Here is a 16,456-nt window from a genome sequence, read left to right as displayed (position 1 = left end):
GGCCAGCGGTTATTTACACTATGATGACAACAGCGTTTCACTTTTGAATCCCTGCAAACTGTTATGAAGCTAATTTGACTTAGGCAGGAAGACATTTCTCTGACCCATCTCATCAAAATACACGTTTAATGTTACTTTAATGATGGTTGCTGTCATTTAATGCAAAGAGGATCACGGGGATCTCTACAGCGTACGACGATCTTTCATTTTTAATTATGCTACTGATGTCAGCTCATTAAAATGTAAAGAGTTGAAATGTAACGGATCAGCTCAACTCAATGGCTCCTCTGGCAGGTGCCATATACAGTATTGGCGTCTAAGCGAGTGACGGCAGGATCAAAGAAACAAAAATCAAAAAGAGGCAGAATATTTTATTTATGTTTTTTTCCCTTATCACAGAAAGACAGAAATGGAGAAAAGTAAATGTTATTCTCAAGCAAAGATCGATATCAACAGGTTTGCCCAGTAGGACTTTTTTGACGCGGGGAAGTTCAAGGCTGTTTTCTGACAATAGAGCTGCCCTGAAGCCTTCACTGACCTCTGAATCCATATCTGGCAGCACAGCTTTCAGAGATGCTCGTCAGGATGAAGAGTAGGAGGGAGAGGAGAGGAGAGGAGAGGGAGGAGGGGAGGGGAGGGGAGGGGAGGAGAGGAGAGAGAGGAGAGGAGAGGAGAGGAGAGGAGGAGAGGAGAGGAGAGGAGGGAGAGGAGGGGAGGGGAGGGGAGAGGAGAGGAGAGGGAGAGGAGAGGAGGGGAGGGGAGGGAGAGGGAGGGGAGGGGAGGGGAGAGGAGAGGAGAGGAGAGGAGGGGAGGGGAGGGGAGGGGAGGGGGGGGAGGGGAGGGGAGAGGAGAGGAGAGGAGAGGAGGAGAGGAGAGGAGAGGAGAGGAGAGGAGAGGAGAGGAGACGAGACGAGAGGAGAGGAGAGGGAGGGGAGAGGAGAGGAGAGGAGAGGAGAGGAGAGGAGAGGGAGGAGGGCATCTGTGAGAGTGACTTCTCTCAATCTCTGGCTGCCAGTGGAACAGGAACTGTCCTCCCACACAGTCCTATTGTTCGCAGGAGTGCAAACCAGAGACTTGAGGTCACGTCTCACTCAAGAATAGCAGAGGCATATGGAACGTTTTCCGCAGTACAGAGGGAGCTGAGTCATTTGAGTGCCATTGTTCTATACATTCACAGCAGGTGCAAAGTGCTCTACTTCACTTTCAAAGCACTTGAGCTTTCATCAGTTCTCTTAGTCTCTGCTTCCTGTCATGGTACGAAATCACCGAATCAGTGTTGCTGAGTACAGAAGAAAGAGGAAATCATTTTGACCTTGCTCAATTGTCTGCATGTTGTTTTCATTTTTATTAACCCCGCCAAGGAGGTTATATGACGGACGGCGTTTGTCTGTTCGTTTGTGAACAAAATGACTGAAAAAGTTAAGAACGGATTTTGAAAACATTTTTAGGAAATGGTAAAATGCACCGGATGATTATCTGGGAGAACTTTGACCTGTGATCTTCCAGCCTATATATTTGTATACGACAGGTGTGCATCACAATTTGTGGGGAAATGAGCTGCATGACAGACATGCTCTCACTATCCTTCTTTTAGGCAAAATCTGTCATGAATAACAGCCACCGATGACATCTACACATTGCAGTGTTGCAAAACTTTCAGGCTTGTGGACTTTGCTGATGCAGCAATGTGCCACTGAGTGTGTCTCATTATGGGATTTCCACAACTCCGTTTTTTCATTTGTCTGACTGAGTGATGTAGGTGTGCTAAAACTTGCCTTTGTGTTGCCTGGTGGACAATCTTTGGACTAAACTGGTACCACTAGAAAGGAGTCATGCTTGAAATGCTCCTCTCTGGACCTGATTTACATTTGCTGTATCTTTGTCCTAATTTATGCTGGTGGGTTGTTTTGTTTGTGAGATTTGGCAACTCTCCTGCAAAACTAACAGTTTTACCCAGAAATCCCACTATTGCTCCTGTAACTAAGACTGTCATAGAACCGGGATCGCCTGTGGAATATCCTAGCAACCATTGCAAGTGTAGTACAGCTTCTATAGCGTTCCTATAGCACACAGATCCGAAAAATAGATCTGAAATATTGACGTCCATGAAAAAGCACAACTCTGTCCAACATACATCTGTGCAGGGTGAGATCCTCTTACTAAGTTAAATGTATTTAAAATAATAAACCATCAATAACGACAATTTGTAAATCATTTTAAAAAGAGGAAGGCACAGCAGAATCTTATTTGCCACAGAGGCACCGAATGAGTTTGTGTGACAGCAAATGCCACCAAACTCATGAGGACTGAAATATTTATAGCCCGACATAATCCTGTTATGGGGACAAATCAAATAAACCTAGAAACTAATATTCTCATTACTGTCTGCGTCCTCTTTCAGAAGTTCTTCTCAAAAACTCTACTTATGTTGCTGCAAAACACACAGTGAGGTCAGAGAACCGTCTGTCATTGCTTGTATTGTTTGGCTGGATGGAGCTGCCTGCCCTGCCCCCGCAGTGATACCTCGCAGGTGTAGGAACGCTAGTGTCAGTTTTCTTTCTTTGTGTATTTAGTCAACCACGCATTTCAGTCCTTGATCATCTGAAGGGTTTGAAGCATCACTCTAAACAACTTGTGCTAAAGCTGGATGCTATTTACTGTTTATGAGGGAGATGACAAGAAACACGTGAGTAAATTGCATCAATTCATATGTATACATGTGTATGAGTGCGTGTGCTCATCATTCATATGTCTGAGAATAAGCTTACAAAATTATACATGATACATTTTCTCTACGTTTCTTTCATATAAAAGTCAATTATCCACATAAATAGAATCTAAAGACTATTTAAAAAGATGTCTCAAGTCATACACCTATGACAGGTCTCACACCATCATATAACTTTGATTTAATGATTCAAGATTTAAGATTCAAGATTCCTTTATTTGTCCCACAATTGTGAAATTTATGGCACAATGAAACAGCTTTGTCGTCATTTGTCTTTGATGTCAAAACAGAGAAATTTACAGGGCCAAAGTTCAGCAGCTGGAAGAGGAAATGCATCAACTGATCCTGAAAAGTGAGTTGGAGCAGCAACTCAAGGAACTGGCAACAACAGTTGAAAAGAGTGAGAGGTTAGTCCAGCAGTTGGAGGAGCCCCATGAGAAAGTGACCCAGGAACAATTAAGTTATGAGTAAAAAATGCTCCAACATGAGGATCAAAACCGTTTTGACTATGGCAAAAGCAACGTACGATACAGTGAACCAGCAGTTGGAGGAAAACCTGGCGATACTGTCAGAGAATGTACAGGTGATGGAGAGAAGCTCAGATCAGCTGAAGAAACAGCAGAAGGAGCTGAAGGACATCTGTCAGCAGCTGATTAAAAAGAAAAAGAAGCCATTCCGTTTATTTAAAAAGGTCAGAAAAAAAGAGAGCAATGAGAAAGAAACTGAGGCCGAAATGAGACCTGCAGACGCACAAAGGAGGAGGCCAGAAGAAGAAGAGGGGGGGACTGGTGAAGGGGATTCAATGGGTTCAAAAGACCTGCGTCAGCCATCCTTCTTTCTTTTAATTATTTTTTGCTCCAGATGAAATAAATTAAAAATTCTATAAGAATAATAAAAAAAAATCATTCTTTGTTCTGTATTTTTCATTTGACTCAGCCAGCTAGTTGGAAGAGGACTGTCATCAGTGGAGGAGCTCTACATGCTGGTTGGCTACAGGAGTTAGTCTTTGGTCCAAACGATCAACCCAAGCTCAGAGTTCAATTCAGCTTTGGATACATTAGCACAAACCTCTTGAGATTACGTGAGCCGATCGGGTCAAGACGCATCATTTGTGAGATTTGTAAATCGATCTGTCAGTAACAAATGCAAACAAAACCCCAAAAACAAGTGTCCAATGCCATTTGCGTTCGAGATCTCAGCATTTCAGAGATTTCATTCTTAATTTATGGCTGCCAGATGTTTTCTAGGGCTGATGGTAGAGAAACAGCAGAGCCATAACTGCATTATCCAGCACCAGTTAACCTCTCTGGAACAGCATCTCTCCACCCTCGCTGTGTGAAGGAGAGGTATCGCACATCTTTCCTGCCGGCTGCTGTCAGACTGCACAATAAACATAACGCCCGCTAGCACAATCTGAATATTATATATTCTGATATGTATATTGTATTCACCCTCTGTACTATGTACAGGTATACAGGGGATGAGTATCCATTTATCTGGATTATTGTAAATATACATCCTCTTTGTATACTCCAAATTCTATTCTATTCGATTTTATCTTATTTTTCTCTGCGTGCTCTGCTGTTGTTGCACTGTAAATTTCTGAATCTGAATCTCTAGAAAATGTCCCAGTTTTTGTTTCCCATGGTTTCATCATTTAGGTATCAACAAAGAAAGAAACACTCACTTTATGTTTAAAGGGTCGTTGACCTTTCCAGTGTTCTAAAATGTTGTACTGCTTGTGATTTATTTCTAATGAATTCACCTTAAAAAGTAAAAGTGGATTACCCCCATTCTCACATACATAATAAGAAGCCATCAGACCACTTGGTTGGGCTGTCTCTGTAGAGCTTATAATATCTTTTATCTAAAACCCCAAAAGACCCATTTGACGAGGATAATTTAGAATTTTGCTTCTGCACATGATTAAAAAGTTGGTAAATGCCAAATAAGATGTTGGTGTCACAACATGTGTATTTATTTATGCACGCTACTAGCGTGTTGTGCAATAGCAGGATTTACCTATAGTTGGAGTGAGTGGAAACTAAACAGCTGCAACCCTGTTCTTCTTCAACTAAAGACAAATGGAGTTGTTCTATTGATTCCTTCTAATGTTGCCCTACCAACAAATGGCCACAAACATACAAAACATGGGGTGACATCTGCAGCCACATCCTCCAGATTCAGCCTCAGCAGGATTATTAGGAACATCTTGACCTATGAGTCTCAAATCCAAATAGACATTCATTGCAACCCTCTTTCCGCATATATCTTTTCCTGCATCCTAGTTCTGTCATGAAAAGAACTCATGATGAGTAAAACTGTTCAAAGGGGGGAATAAGGTGGCTGTTCTTCCGAAATGTCGCATTAAACAGCATCTCTAATGAGGGTGGTAGCTGTCTCAGACAGGTCAGGTGTCACTCGGCTATAGAAACCATTGATAGAATTGATCAGTAACCTATTATCATCGTAGGTCATCAGATACCTGCTTCACGCTCTGTCTGCATCTAATTCAGATGCACAAAGTCTATTAAAGTCAGTTGTCACTGTGGAGCAGCTGTGTTTTCTTTAGGTTGTGGATGTGAGGAGCAACATGCTAGTGTGCCCTAATCTACTTTCATTCTCAGAACCTAAAGCCAGAATGAGCTTATTTCATGCAAATTTTGGAACACACAAATCCAGTTTTGAGTGAATAGGAGATTCACTTGTGACTGAATGGAGAAGAGAGTCACACTTGTAATAAATGTGTTGTAGTAATAAATGTGTTGTTATTTCATTGTGATGAAGCTCACTTTGAAACCCACTCCCAGCACCCTGTATCTTCACTTGTACACATTTGTGCAAATGATTGTTATTTAAGTGCAAGTCTGCTGTATAGGAGAGACATTAAATACAACATGGCCTCCTTTTGTTGCTGACTACCCTAAACACACATGGATTATTCATATAAAGAGATGTCCAAGGATCTTCCTTTCAACCTTACACCATTTGAAAGGCTTCCATTCAGTCAGTGCAAGGCTCCAATGAGGCGTGAAACATGGCACAGCTGCAGAGAAAACCTTTACACTGAATTAAGTGGAAAAGGAAATATAAAGGGCCTATAGGCCATGTCTTGGTTGCTCCTTGTACATGTAAATGATACACTCTGAGTGGCCGCCCGAGTACATCCTCGCATTCATGCTGCTGCTGAGCTGAATGCATTTCCCAGGAAGGGGAGGGGTGATGAACTGCACATGGAGAGGTAGGGGTCTCGAAGGTTTATAGAGGGAGGCTGTTGGGTAAAAGGAGATGGTGTTCTGGCCAGGGATTGGCTAGAAGCTGGCAACATCCTGGGTTTATTTCCCTTCAGAAGACCACCATCCTTCCATTTGACTCCCCTACCAATAGCATTCCTTTTCACTCTTGTTTCAGCTCCTCAATAAAATGGGTTTGGGGTGGGCTAGCCCATATTTGTGTGAAAGGAAGAGGAACAAAGGACTGGTGGCAGCTATTGGACACCTGACTCAGCTCTCTCAAAGCTGGTTGTAGCTGATACAATTCACCCCCATCCTTGAAGACATTCCTCCTCTATCAAGACCATAGTTCAGTAGAACAGGATCTGACAGGTGATCACAGTCTTCTCTTAACCTTTGATATGTGTCACTTTATACATTATTTTTAGTTGAGTCAGCTTCAGTAGGTATGTGCAGGCATAAGCTTTGCTACCTCACAAAAGTCAGTTCTGGAACATTAAATTAATCAGCACTCCGTAAAATGAACTGCTGAAAATCTTTTAGGACTGAAAAAAAATGTTGTTTTTATCTCATCATTTCTCCTAGCAAGTTTAACATTATGTGAACAAAAATTCACATTATAAAAGAATTCAACACACATATTTTAGCAGCGTCCGGTTTTCATAAGCCTCACCTTCAACAACATCCGTTATTGCCAAAGTGGGACGAATCCACATTTAAGCAGGTGTGTCCCATGCCTTTGGATAATCACTTGTAAGCAACAACAAAGAATAAGGAATGGGCCTTCAAGATGTGACATCATCAGTCAGCCGCCATCTCTGAGTAGAGCCGCACTTTTCACCCTGAATGGACATTGATGAACCTTAACTTGTCTCGCTCTCAAGAACCTAGCAACAGATTTGTGTACGAGTAGTGCGTTTACACAGCCGGGCTTCATGGGGTTGTCTTGCGCAAAGTAAACAAGACTTTGGAAGATCCCATCACGTTTATAAATGGAAGTTTTTCAGTCTGTTTGTGTGGGTACATATTAATCTTGTACTCCCACAATATTTGATGTAATCTCACCAAAATTCATACAAATGCATTTTAAAGACTCTCGGCTCCAACAGGCACAATAATATTAGACATTTTTAAGTGGTTGAAATAAGCATTTAAATACGGATGCGATTTAGTGCTCTGTAATGTGTGGGTAGCTATACTGCTGGAATGGAGCGGCAACAGGGGACACTGGACGCTGCTCTGTGGTTGTCTCCTGACCCACGTTGTTTCATGTCAGGGATTTTAACCTCAATTAGACTTCTGCTACTGATGGAGCCATGTGTTTCACTGCATGCATCGGGCACGTCTCTGAAAGTAGGCGTATCTTAGCAACACTGACTGCACTTTCTACTGGTCAAGAGATGCTACAGCATAACTCATTCCAGACAGGTAAGAAACGGCAGTCATTTATTATAATAAAAGTCTTTTAACAATCTTTTAGTGTCAAATAAGGGGACTGTTGAGTTCTTTAAGGGGTGACAAAACCTATGATGGCAAACTAACTGAAGGTGAATTATCACCTTAAATTAGCATTATTAGCCATGATTATTTTAATTCAGAGTCACCAGAGAGGCTCAGTTCAGAAAAGTTGAGTGACAAGAATTATTTTTATTTGAACTAGAGCTTCAATTGATGACGTTCTTTGATTGACAGTGTCTAGTGATTAATAGCATTATTCCCAGGTTAGCTTGTACTCATAATGATAAGGTGACAGCAAAGTTGATAAGCTCACAACAGAAAAAGTATTCGATCTTTTTTCTTCTCATCCTCTTTACCATCCGGTCCTCAGTGGGAAATATATTGACAACAGCTTTAAAGAAGAATGCATGATTACACTGCTGCTAAGGGACAGGCTCCTGGAACACAACACGATGGAGGTTTGCAAGGATTATAAACTAGATTTAGTGGAGTTAAAACCTTATATGTTAGAAGGGAAATAACCTCAGTGTTCTCTTTTCACATTTGATCCATTTCACCTCCCATCAAAACATCAGAAAAATCAGCCGATTTAAGCATTTAAGATGCCTTGAATTGTTATACTTTTTTTTTTTTTTTTTTAAAGTTGTCCAATAAAAAATGACAAGAAGTTGTTTTTTTTTAAAGACATATTAAATGCTTTAAGGACAAGTTGTCTCATTGTCTTAACATCCCTGAACTTGTGAAACAATGTCTGTTGGCATATCTGGGTCAGGCAGTGGCCAATACAAAACATCCTTAAGTAGCTGTTTGCACCAGTGGGTTTCAGCTGAAGGGAAAACTGCTCAAGCATCAAAGTTTACACGACTTTCTGCAGACCTACTTTTGGGCTGAGAGCTTTAAACGCCCCTTTCGTCTGCTGATCACGTTATTCTTCCTTCAGCATAAAATAATCGCTCAACATTATGACTGAGGGTTTCTTTGTATGGCTGGAAGTTACCGCGAGACAACTGAAATGCCTCCGTCGACAACGTGTTTACTTGCAACTGCTCCAACACTAAAACCTACTGACTTCCACCACCACTAAATATAGCTGAGATATTCATGGCTGCATCCTTCGTGGCAAAGTTAAAGTTGAACGGCCTTCTTTTGGAGAAACGTGTAAAGTCCTGCTTACTGTTCATTTAAAAAGCACTTATTGATCAGCAACCTTGTTCTTTGTCATCCTAGCTTGAATAGAGCTTCAGCAACCCATTCATCTGAACAAAATAGTAATTTTTACTCTACTCTTAGTAAGTCTACAACAAGGACTCCAATATAATAGAATAATGGAGCGTTCTTTAGGATGAAACCTTCCTCACTTTGTTCAATTTAGAGGCTCGTACTATTAAGCAGCCTGCGTGTGTCACTGTAAATGAAGGAAAACACCAGCGTGTCTTAAGATTCAAGGTTAATAATAAATAGAATGTGAGGATGCAGATAAAATAAATACTTCATGTGTAGAAAGACATAAATATAGTGGAGCACATTTAGCCAGTCATTCTATGTTGTGGAATAAAGCTGTTTTGCTGCACAGGGTTGGGTTTTTAATCAAAATCGCAGGAAGGAATTTTATCTCTTCGCTCCCAGCATTCATAAAATCTATTTCACGTCCCAGAAGAGGTGTTTTGTTTGTTTTCCATTTCATTTAAAGAGAATAAGGACCAGTGCCAGACGCTGATTTAAAGCATCTCACATAATGTGTCACGATAATGCACATCCACCCATCCATCCACTCTCCAACGGGCTTGCAGGGACCCAGATTTTAGTCCGCTGCATTAGTCAGGTCAATAAGAGCAGAGCCCTTGAATTTCCCTTATCTCCATAATTATACATAATCTCCTCGTCTGTCGGTGTCTACGATAAAAATAACAGGGTTTGACGGGTATCCTGCAGAGAGAGAATTATTTAACTGGAAGGATTTTCATTCCCTTTCAGTTGTTTCAGATAAGGCCCAGTTCTCTAATCTAGCATTTAGGACGTCAGTCACACGGAAATGAGGCATTTCAAAAGCACATTACATGCCAGTCAGAGAGGCGTCATTCTGAAGCCTGTGCTTCTCGTGGCAACATTTAAAATGCTTTAAAACACACTCTCTCCCTCCAAAAATAGCATTAACCCATGCAGTATAATAGTTTGCTGTACTATATATACTGTATAGAGCCCATGCATGACGTGAGAATGATTCTTCTATTTTGGATCAGAAACTGTAAAGGATGTGTGTAGGCATTAATCCAAGTGGGTAATTAATCCAGTGATTATGAGAGATGTTGTTGAGATGTGAGGTAGTTCTTCCATACTCAGTTTGAGAATTTTCTTTTCCCTGCCAAAGACGACAGTTTAATCACAGTTTGTAAAGAACACTGGATGAATTACAGAGTGGGAATGTGGGGAACACAATGTGGATGCAGCGTTGTTTCCAAGGATTGTAATTCCAGGAGGCTGTTGGCATAGTTCTGGTCCATTCTAGTAAATCAGTTTTTCCTCACTTGGAATGTGAAAAAGTAAGTGCATGGACATCACCATTTGGCAAAAGAAGAGACGTAATGAATTTCACCGGCTCTAAAAAGCCCAGACACAACACTGTCATCTTGAAATAACTGTTTTACGTGCTATTTAATGACCACTTTAAAGCAAGTGCATAGGGGGAGCAAGGGACTCCTGAATGCATGTATGTATTTATATGATTGAAATTTGAATGAAATCGGTCTCTTTGGTATGACAAAAACTCCCAAATAAAATCAACAACCTCCTCCATGCTCTGCGTTATTTCATTTATGACTTCATGTGAGTTCAGCATGTTAGTGTGCCACAACAGTTTTCAACAGGGTCAGCAAGGCTGGCTGTGCACTGTTTATGGGTACGAACGCACGCACAGCCAGGTAACAGTGTTCGTACCCTCCAGTGGAAGAGCAGGAACAACATTTTCTGACACCAAACCGAGCATCTGGTACGCGTTAATAGATCCGTGTTTATGTTCGCAGTTGTTTATGTTCAGATCCTTTCACAAGCATTCACATGGGAAACGTGCAGAGACAGCCCGAGTGGCATTGTCTGGATGGCAGCGTATGTTGGTCCAAAGCCCATATGGAACATCAAGCATTAACGGTGCCATCACAGATGTGCGACTTACCCTTGCCATGGACATGAATAAACCCTCGCACCATCAAGGTAGCTGACTCTGAAGCTTTGTGCAAGTGCAATACAGGGCACCTCTTGCATGGTATTAAACACTGTAATTTGGACACATCAGCAAAAGAATATAATAAAAAATTAAACAACACGTGGGTTAAATTAACATTAGTATTTGTTGAATAAAGCATCTGTACTGTGTTGTCTCCAGGGTATTAACACATGCAAAGTCACAGTCAGAGCCAGAATAAAACCTATTCCAAGCATCAGGTGCTAAAAACACAAGATTGCTTGACTTCCAGACATGAGCTTCCTCCAGGACAATAAGAACACCTGTAGAATAACAATTGGAGTCCAAGGTGGCAGCCAAATACATATTTATATATAGTTTTTATGACTTTCGAAAATCATGAGCAATTTTCCTTTTAAAGCCAAGTCCATGCTGCTGCAAGATTTACAGTTAAAAGCACATAAATCTTTTACGTACAGTATGTTTCTGGTACTGCTGGATTCTTCTGGGACGGTCATCCAGACAGCAGCAGCTGTATCAACACACCAGCCAACTGTGTGATGTTCAGTCCCCTGAATGATTAAGGGCAGAGGATAAGGATAAAGATGGACCAGACCCATCTAAAGCTCCAGTTAATCTTCTGTTGGCACTGCAGATTGTATTGCATTAGCTTTATTACAACGTGCATCATCTGGTTAAGAGGAAGAAAAATTCTCCTCATCTATTCCTGAGCTAGCTTGGATGAAGTATTCTGTGGGACTAATATTAACTTGACTACAGTCATCCCAACTATATGAGTGGTCCAAATACAAAACTGGATCAGAATTCTGACACTTCCTGTGATGTTATGATGTAAAATTAAAAAAAAGGGGTTCAACACTGCTGACATCCTGTCTGGATGTAGCATAAGTATTTTTCTTTGTTACACCTTCATTTCTTTCTTGATCACCAGCTCATCCTCCGAATAAAAATTCTTTACCTTTAACAAATGTTCCCAGTCAGTCTGATCGGACTTCCAGGCATTTCTTTCCCCCCCATGCAGCGAATGGCTGAGATAATGTTTCTGTGTTGTTGATCCATCTTTTCCAGCAGCGTGTGCCTAACAACTGGAAAACCTTCAATACCGCCAGACACCGCGATTCTCTACACAACTCAGATGAATAAACCATACTATCCTTCCTCCAACCCTTCGCTGTTGGGGGACTGGGCTGAGAAATGGAGGGTTACTGGTTCAAGCTCTGGTGTGGACAAAACATGGTCAGCATTCTATTAGTAAAGGAAGGCTTCAGAACACCTTCAGAGCACTGCTGAGGCGCCCTTGAGCAAGGTACTGAACCCACAAATGATGCGATGAACTGCGAATCCATCTAAGGTTGTACCTGGGTGGCTCCCCGTATGTGTACCCTCCCTGTGACCCCAAAAGGGTAAAAGCGGCTAAGACACAAGGCAAAAAGTCTTTCCTCGCCACTAAGGTTGACGCTTTCCAACGGTGTGATTTAATTGGATGAGAACAGTGATTTATTAAATACCCGGTTGCATAGTGTCAATGCCCGCCATTCTTGCTAGATCCCTGGAACAGTGTGGCCACAAAAAAAAGGAGAATGCATATCAGGCTATTCACCGCTGCCTTTGCCTATAATAAGTCTGAATAGAAAAAGAAAACAACACTGAATTTCAAATGCCGGAAGATTATTGTAATTGTGGTGAAAGAGGTTTTCATGCTACACCTGTTTGTCTCTCCAAACAGCATATTGTCATTGGTAGCCATTTATAAAATATAGGACCGTATAGATATGAATGCATGGACAGATTGATTATATAGTGTCTATCCGATTAAGCCGACCTTTGACTAAAGCAGTCAGCAAAGTAAACTGACAGTCAATGGTGTGTGTGTGTGGGCTCATGTTGCATAAATCTCCTCCTGAGGGACCAAAATCTAGTTGGAATTTCAAGCAGTGTGTAGGATACTCAATGGTACCGTTGCTGCTGGAGCACTGATGAGATGGGAGCCTTTCCGGGTCACTTACATATTCAGCAGAGGGGAGGAAGATAGGAAGTTGTTTTTGTTTGTGCAGCATGCCAAAGAGTAGCCCCAAACTTGCTCTTTTTCAATGGATCAGCTCTTCTGAAAACTGACAATGAGCTGAACGTCCACCAAATCTATAGTTGTTTGGGAAACCACTGCAATTTTGCGAAAGCCCATTGAACGATCTTTTCAACTGATGCAAACCCAACTGCTCTATTTATCTACGCTTTAAAATGCATACAGGAGTTGGAGCATCAATTTTACAGAACAGGTACGCAATTATGGAAGTATAATGGGAAACTTAAATTGAAAACCATAATTACAAAAGCTAGCCAGTACACAGAGACACTCAGAGACGCTAGGCTTATCAATGAAGAAGCCATTTATAACACCATTACCAGAAACCCTGGTGTAATAATAATCACTGCCCTGTGGAATTAAAATACATGTCATTACCTCATTTATCCTGTTATAATTTTATCACATTGTTGCTAATTGCTACTTCCTGACGTCCACCTGTGAGCTGAAAAGAGGGCAGCCTGATTAGGCAGAGTTAGCCTCATCTGAGCCTCGCAGGCCTCGGTTGACTACTCTTTCAAAAACCTATTGATGAGAACAAATGAAGCACATTTTATAAATCAATGTTGTGCTTTTTTTGCAGTAACGTCATTGACATTTTAATGGGAACCCTGACTGGACCTGTAGACCTGGTGCAGCTATAAAAATGTGAAATTATTTCATGAACCGTTCACGTCTACTTTGCATTTTGGGTAATGACATCAAACGGTTGGTCTTGGGCACATTAAACTGTCTTTTGTTCAGCTTGTTCAGTCTGAACTGGAAGGACAGAGAAAACAATCATGAAGAAACCCATGATGATCAAAAGGGGCGAGGAAGCGAGAATGAGACAAACTTGTTGGTGTTTGAGCGGCAACCAGTTGCTGGCAACAGGTCTTTCTGTCTCCAGCTGTTCACAACAATCACAAAAACCAAGTGTGTAGTCTTTTATTCATTCAGGAGTCTCCATCCAGATATTTTGCCTCATCAGCCTCCCAACCGGGTTGGTGATGACTGACCGAATCAGCCCCAAGTCGCTGATAGTGTCGAGACCAAAGTTCCTTGGGAAGATGTGTTCATCCACAGACTCTCGCTAATTCAGCTCTCCTCTTCTTATCTATCAGAAGCCCTGACGATGTTGTCGCCTTTAGATTGATAAATGCAACAAGAATCAGCAGAGTGTGGCCCATCACAGTCCTCCCTGGTCGTCTCCACCCACTGACTCTGCAGAGTGCATCATTTAGCTCTGCCACCAACTTTAATCAGAGAACAGATGATATTCAGCCATGAACTGTGCGATCCCCCCCGGCGAGGAACCTTTAGCACAAGGCTGTTATATCTCCTTGTATGTGTTTGTTCTCTCATACGGTTAATCTGGGTTCATCTTTCACCCGTCCTCTTTTGTCTTAATGTCACAGCACTCGTGCCTCGTCTTGTCAAGCACTTCCTGTTTTATTTTGAAAGATAACCTCTTCTCACCCTCCTTTACCCTCTGCCAACTATGAGTTGGGCAACCATAGGGTGGGAAAGAGACCAGGCATCAGTTATATCAATTACCTTTACTTAAGTTTGGACGATTTTGTCTAAGACTATTTCACTCTTATGCCTGTGGATACATTACTTCTGCATGCAAAACAATGATGGCCAATATTCCCATTTTACATTGATGTTTTGTTTGTTTCAGCAGTGATTTATATCACAGGTTGTGTTGATATTTCCTTTTGCATTGCAATAAACAAGGTTGTAGTAACTCTTCAATGAAAGGCTGTACAGCTCAACACCTTTTTCCAACCCTGTTACTACAATACCGTAAAAAGCACAACACATTTATCACAAGACATCATCTAAAGACGGCATTTGGGTCTAATACTGGAAATAAAAGCACTGAATACATTTACTGTAAAGCTGCATGTCACAGCCAAATATGCTAATACTAGGGATTATCAACTTATTAATTCATAATTACTTCGCTTATGACCTCATCCCACGAGGTCATGTGACAGCCAACATTGGCTTTTGTTTTCAAAATAACCCAAAAATGTTAATTTTATTGAAATATTCAGGAAATGGGTCAGGGAAGATCTCATTAAATTTTGCTGATGTTCCAGATTCTGGGAGGACATTGACCTTTGATCTTACACAGCCAAGGGGCTTTGATCATAAAGTAACCTACTAGCTTATGTAACCTTGTATTACTACTGCATAAATATATCCTATACTAGAGGCCTAAGAAATTAGCAGCGGTGTTTCTGGTTTGAAGTAGTACTGACTTTGTTTTTGTTATATTGACTTATTTTGTTGGAGTTTGATAAAAAAAAAGTAACTGGATTTTCTAGAAAACCTTTTATATTCACAGGCAAAAATTAGTCACTAGACAGCAACTAAAGCAGTAACAAGTCCAAGAATATGCAAAACGAGTGCAGAAGTAGAATCTCTTTTGTAATGCCTTGAAAACGTGTGCACATCTGCAGTGTTGTGTTGAATAAATTACACTTCAGATTGATGCACATGAGTTTTTACTCACAAGTTTTTTTCCACTTTGAAGTGTTTGTTCATCCACTTTTTCCCCCAAACAGAACAAAGTAATCTCTAAAAGTCCTTGCGAACCATCCCAGCTTGTGAATGAAGTAAACCAAACAAAAAAAAAAGCTTGCACCATGTGTAGATTGGCATAAAGATGAAGGGCAGACAGGCAAAGCCAGCCCTCCTCTACACACATTATTTAGCCTGACGTGTTATGAATCTATTAGAAATTCTTTTATAGCATGCTCAAATAGAATAGCCTAACACCATAATGTGCTGAAAGGCTATCACAACGCAGCAGATGCGAGGCTTCAGTCTGCCTCCGTGTCCCTTGGCAAGGTTGCCTCTAAGCTGGGTTCATTGTCATCAGTGGTTTATTGGAGAGCAATAGAATCTTTGGAGCCTGCTGCCTTTTTCTTTAGCTGTAGCAGCGACTGTGTGAGCACAGCTCCAGTGTTCTGTGAGATTATATTCCTCCTAGAATCCCATCAATTTTCAAGAGGACTGCGATGTGAAAGTGACTGATAAGCAATGAAGTCACATGATTAGACGTATGGCACATTTCAGGCTGTACGTACAGACAACCATTTTTTAAAAAGTGATGCGACACCGACAGCATTACTCTCTTACATGTTAATTATCTGGCACATCGGGAAGGACAATGGGCCGACGCCAGTTTTGAATTCAACCTGCGGGTACCCTCGCAGCAGAAAGATCAGTCACCAAGCCGGCGTCATCAATATATCACCGCAGGCCTCCTGAGAGAAAGATTGCCCACCCATGATCTAAAATGTGCATTCTAAATAGTTCTTCAGAAGGGTCAGAGGTTGGTGAGTCAATTCATCTCTAAACCATCTATTACGTTTTATTGATTTGGCCGGCTTACTGTGACAGGCTAATTTAGTTCTCTGAGTGTCAAACAGTTCTTGAGATGGACGACCGAGATGATAATTCCCCAGTCATCAAGCTGCAGCCCTCCTGATTGGTGGCTTACCGCTGGGTTGGAGTTTCTGCCGTCAAATATCATTTTTGAAACCCGCAACGAAAAAAAAATGGGTGTGATTTCCAGAGTAAATGTCGAGGAGAATGTATCATTAATCAGGGGGTGTGCGAGGATGTTATAGATAGCAGGCAGTATCTGCAGTATATACATAGAGCTCACCCCACCACCCCCACCCCTTTTTTTGTGGCCACCCACTCAGAAATGAAGCAAATGCTGCCACTTACCCTTTTCCAGACAGTCTGGTTCATTG

Source organism: Takifugu flavidus, chromosome 2, assembly GCF_003711565.1.
Source record: "Takifugu flavidus isolate HTHZ2018 chromosome 2, ASM371156v2, whole genome shotgun sequence".
Lineage (NCBI taxonomy): Eukaryota > Metazoa > Chordata > Actinopteri > Tetraodontiformes > Tetraodontidae > Takifugu > Takifugu flavidus.
Note: the sequence above shows the minus strand (reverse complement) of the source record.